Here is a 6,000-nt window from a genome sequence, read left to right as displayed (position 1 = left end):
CAGAAGCCATGGCTTTTCATCTAGGCTTGGGACTATGTGAGTATCCCTCATCTGTATTGGAGTGTTACCTGGAGATGTCCTTATGCAGGTCCCGTTTAGGTGATCGCATTGTTGAGATTTTCATGTACAGAAGACACAATCTCACAGAAGACATCTTAGTCCTACGTATCTTACAATATCTGCAGTATGACCTGAGTCTTGGGTATAATAGTTGCATTGTAGAAATAACACTTGGGGTTGGGTGCCCCACAGCCTGTTTTTCGGGTTTTTGTTTGTTTGTTTTGCATTCTGACCAGTTATGGATTTCTGTAATAGTTTCCATTTTTGATGAGGGCGAAGAGTCATACTTATCTGTGTGTATAAGAATGAGCATTTAGTTCACAATTCCAGAGAACCTAGACAACAAAGAGGACTCTAAGAGGGACATACATGGATATAGTCTATATAGGAAGTAGAAAAAGACAAGTAAATTTGGGGACCATGGGAGAGTGCAGAAGGGAGGGGAGAGGAAGGGAGGAGAGTGGAGAAAAAAATATAACTCAACAAAAACAATAAATAAGAAAAACACTAAAAAAAGAATAAATATTTAGGAACAAATAAATATTTAGAATGTAGTTGGACTTATACTTGGTTTAGGAGAGTGGCAATGGTATGCTCCTCTACAGAACCTATAACCTCACAAGTCACAAATACATTACCAGGCATAAATCCCTCCAGTAAGGCAGGTAGGTAATCCTCAGACCTTCACTCCTCCTTCTCTCCTCCAAATCCAATCCCCAGTCTCATCCCCCGTTCTGCAGCAGACCACCGGTCTGGTCTCCTTTCCTCTCTGTTCCCATCTCCAGTGAATCACTCGGATTTTTTCCTACATACTTCACCACCCCACACTTTGTCTCAGTCACCAACTCCAGGAACCCATTGACCAAGTGAAGCAGGGTAGGAGATCATCAGGTCTTCAGTCTCCCTCCTCTTCCCACAAAACCACTCTCCCACTGTCATCTCAGACTGCCTGCTGTGGTCTCTTCTTCTCTACCCCCATTCCCAAGGGACTAAGCAGATCCTGGTGGCATACCTTGCTTTGCTTTATCCTCTGGACTCCCTAAACCTCCAGTCCTAGCTCAGCCTCATTACTATCAACACCCAATACCTAGAAAAGCATTCTTCTTGGAAACCAATACCTAGAGGAACAATCTACCCAGAACCCCAGTGGCCACACCTGGCAGAATCGTAGAAGCATTTCCTACCTGGCAACTCACAACTTCCTAAGAAACAGGGCAACAGAAACCAAGAAATGAAACACCCATACAGCAAAACAAGATGAAATATGAGCACCTGGAATTACAATCATCCTAAACCAGAATACCTAGATGTCTGCACACTAGTGTGAAGACACAGTATCAATCAGAACAATATATACCCATGATAGCCCAGCAACCCTACTACAGAAGGCTTCGAGAAGTGCAGTATAGCTGGATCACTCAAGGCAAGAACTGCAAAATAGCCTTATGACTATGCCAGAGTTCCTTAGAAAGGAAGTGAATAAACAAGCTAAAGAAATCTATAAAAACACAAATGAATAGTGGGATGAATTGAAAACAGCTCAAGACATGAAAGTAGAAACTGAGTTAATAAAGAAAACCCAAACTGAGGGGAAAATGGAAATAAACAATTTAGAAACTAGAACAGGAACCTCAGAGGCCAGCCTCACCAACTGGATACAAGAGATGGAATGAGAGAATCCCAGGCACTGAAGACAAGATATAAGAAATGGATACCTTGGTCAAAGAAAATGTTAAATCTAAAAAATCCAGACACAGGCTATCTAAGAAATCTGGAACGCTATAAAAGGACATACAACTAATAGGAATAGAGGAGGAAGAAGAAGAAACCCAGGTCAAAGGCACAGAAAATATTTTCAACAAAATCATGAAAGAAAATTTCCATAACCTAAAGAAGGAGTGACTCCTAAGGCACAACAAGGATACAGAATACCAAGTAGGCTGGACCAGAAATGAAATTCCACTTGGCACATTATAATCAAAATACTAGACATACAGAAAAAGAAAGAATATTAAAAGTGGCAAGTGGAAAAAACCAAGGAATTTACAAACTACCAGAATATTGATTGACTTTTCAGTGGAGACTCTAAAAGCTGGAGGGGCCTGGACAGATGTTCTACCAACTCTAAGAGACCGCAGATGCCACCACAAACTACTTGACATAGCAAAACTGTTAATCACAATAGATTGAAAAAGACGTACCGTGATAAGATCAAATAGCATTATCTATCTTCAAATCCAGCCCCACAGAAAATGATAGAAGAAAAACTTTAAACTGAAAAGGTTAACCACTTTCCTCAAAATCCAAGGAATAAATAATCCCAGACCAATCAAAAGGCAGGGGTGAGGGGGAAACCCCACACCATAGCAACAAAGTGACTAGACACACCAAACACTGTTTGTGGATAACTCTTAATGGTTTCAGTTTCCCAACAAAAAGATGCAGAATGGATGTGAAAATGGGATCCATTCTTCTGCAACAGTCAAAAAGCACTTCAACATCAAGGACAGACATTACCTCAGAGTAAAAGGGTGAAAAAGATATTACAAAAAAAAATGGACCTAAGATACAAGCCAGTGTGACCATTATAAAGTCTGACAAAATAGACTTAAAACAAAAACTAATCAGAAGAGATAGGGAAGGACACTAAATACGTATCAAAGAAAAAACACACAGAAAGCAGGTTATTGCAATGCTAAATCTTTATGTACCAAGCACAAAGACACCCAAATTCATAAAAGAAACACTACTACAGCTTAACTCACATATTGGCCCTCACATATTGATAGTGGGTTATCTTTTGAAAAATAAACTGCTACGGACTGGCTCAGGGGAGCCACTCAGATCGTAGGGAATCAGGGCGAAGGCACAGGGAAGATCAGGATATGGCGAGGAAAGTGACACACAGACACTCTCAATGTTGAGACATGCTGTTGAGTTTATTCTTTCAGTGTGAGGTTTTTATATCTTAATCAAACAAAGAACTTGGTAAAGGTATACATCATCTGATTATAAAATAGAAAAGATCAGCACAAAACAGTTTTACAAAGAATCTTTGAAGATGCTTTGGCATGAGTACAAGGACTTTTGTTCCCTCATATTCCGTTAAGTCAGCCCTTTTTTCTTGTTATTAGAGAGACCACTGTTCTTGAGTTAGCCCACCTTTATCAGCTTGTACCAGGTGGCTGGCTGGGCTCAGCTAAGTGACCTTGTGTGTCTGGGTGAGAAAGAAGGCTACTATCTTCCTGGAAAAACTTTCTGAGACTCATTTTGTACCATTAATCTCAACTCCTTTCCCTTCCCAACTCTCAGGGTCAGATGCTGTAATCAGCCTAGATTTTCTGGCCATAAGGAAGGTTGCATAGGCCTCCTGTTAAGTTGTACATAAATGCCTAATGCTGTTTTCCTGTAGAAGGCTTCTAAGGTTTTTTCTGCTAAGATTAACTCCTTTTATTCCACATCATCAAGGAATTGTCCTAATGATGATTCTGGCAATTCCCAGAACTGGCTACTTTTTAAGGCTTTAATTAATAGTGGAGCAGAATTCAAAAATGTCCTCAGCAGTCGTGTTTATATCCACAACTGCCTGGAATAGTCTGATCTGTTAGCAATATGTAAGGATCACAAAGAACACACAGACAAGGGAAAAGACACACATTATGGCTCCAAGGACAGTGAAGTCGAGTCAAATGGCAACTCAGGTGGCATTACACCACAACTGATTGTCAAGGGACCGCCTGGAACACACAGCTCCGAAAAGCACAAATCCCACTCCTGCCGGCAATATTTGCTCATCCAGTCAGCATTTCTGCTACACTGGCGAGACAGCCGTGGATGTAGCAATAAACTTTTTATTTATCTATTTATGATGTACACAGTGTTCTGCCTGCATGTATGGTTGGATGCCAGAAGAGGGCACCAGATCTCATTACAGATGGTTCTGAGCCACCATGTGGTTGCTGGGAATTGGACTCAGGATCCCTGGAAGAACAGCCAGTGCTCTTAACCTCTGAGCCATCTCTCCAGCCCATGGTGGGTTATCTTAATCTTAATTCTCACCAATAGTCAGGTCATTCAGACAAAAACTAAATGGAGAAACATTGGAGCTAAAGGATGCCATAAACCAAATGGAACTAACAGATCTTTACAGAACATTTCATCCAAACACAAAAGAGATACCTTCTTCTCAGTAGTCCATAGAACTTGCTCCAAAATTGACCACATACTTGGACACAAAAAGAAAGACAAAGAAAAGAAAAATTGAAATAACACCCTGCATCCTATCTGACCACTATAGATTAAAGCTGGACATCAACAACAGAAAAACTAAACACATGGAACATGAACAACTCACAAATGAATGGAAATGATCCAAGACAGAAATTAGGAAAGAAATAAAGAAATTTCTAGAATTGAATGAAAATGAAAATACAACATGCCCAAACTTATGAAACACAACGGAGGTGGTTCTAAGAGGTAAGTTCATATCACCTAGTGTTTATATTTAAAAATTAGAGAAAACTTATACTAGTAACTTAACAGCACACCTAAAAGATCTAGAACAAAAGGAAGAAATCACACCCAAAATGAATAGATGCCAAGACATTATCAAACTCAGGACTTAAATATATAAAATACAAACAAACCAAAATAATAACAACAAAAAACAAACAAAAAAATCTACCGCTACCACCAAAAACAAAAACAAAGAATCAAAAATAGTTCTTTGGGAAAGATCAATATGATATATAATCCCTTTGCCAAATTAACTAAAAGACAGATAGAGAGGATCCAAATTAATAAAATTAGAGACAAAAGGGGGACATAGCAACAGACACCAAGGAAATCTAGAGAATAGGTATGATATACTTTAAAAACATCTACTCTACCAAATTGGAAAATCTAAAAGAAAAGGAATATTTTCTTGATATAAAACACTTACCAAAGTTAAATCAAGATCAGATAAGCAAGTTAAACAGACCTATAACCCCTAGTGAAATAAAAGCAGTCTTTAAAAATCTACCAACCAAAGCGGCTGTACCAATTTGCACTCCCACCAACAATGCAGGAGTGTACCCCATAACCCACATCCTCTTCAGCATAAGTTGTCATCAGTGTTTTTGATCTTGGCCATTCTTACAGGTGTAAGATGGAATCTCAGAGTTGTTTTAATTTGCATTTCTCTGATGGCTAAGGATGTTGAGCATTTCCTTAAGTGTTTTTCAGCCATTTTATATTCCTCTGTTGAGAGTTCTCTGTTTAACTCTGTACTCTATTGTTTTTATTGGATTATTTGTTCTTTTGATGAAATTTTTTTGAGTTCTTTGTATATTTTGGAGATAAATCCTCTGTCTGATATCAGTATGACGATCTCTCAGAAAATTAAGAAACAACCTTCCTCAAGACACAGCAATACCACTTTTGGGTATATTCCCATAGGATGCTCAATCATACCACAAAGACATGTGCTCAATTATGTTCATAGCGGCATTGTTTGTCATAGGCAGAACCTAGAAACAACCTGAATGGCCCTCGACCTAAGAATGGATAAAGAAAATGTGGTACATTTACACAATGGAGTACTACACCACAGAAAAAAAGTAATGATGTCTTGAAATTTGCAGGCAAATGGATGGATCTAAAAAACATCATATTGAGTGAGGTAACCCAGACCCAGAAAGACAAATATCATATGTACTCACTTATATATGGCTTTTAGACATAAAGCAAAAAAAAAAAAACAAAAACAGCCTACAATTCACAATCACAGAGAACCTAGACAACAATTAGGACTCTAAGAGAGACATACATGGATCTAATCAACATGGGAAATAGAAAAAGACAAGATCTCTTGAGTAAATTGGGAACATGGGGACCATAGGAGAGGGTTGAAGGGGAAGGGAGAGGAAGGGATCAATTTAAAAAAGAAAAAAAAAGAAA

The sequence above is a fragment of the Myodes glareolus genome, chromosome 13 (assembly GCF_982192425.1).
Source record: "Myodes glareolus chromosome 13, mMyoGla1.1, whole genome shotgun sequence".
Lineage (NCBI taxonomy): Eukaryota > Metazoa > Chordata > Mammalia > Rodentia > Cricetidae > Myodes > Myodes glareolus.
The sequence above is the reverse complement of the archived record's forward strand: the minus strand, read 5'-3'. Positions refer to the sequence as shown.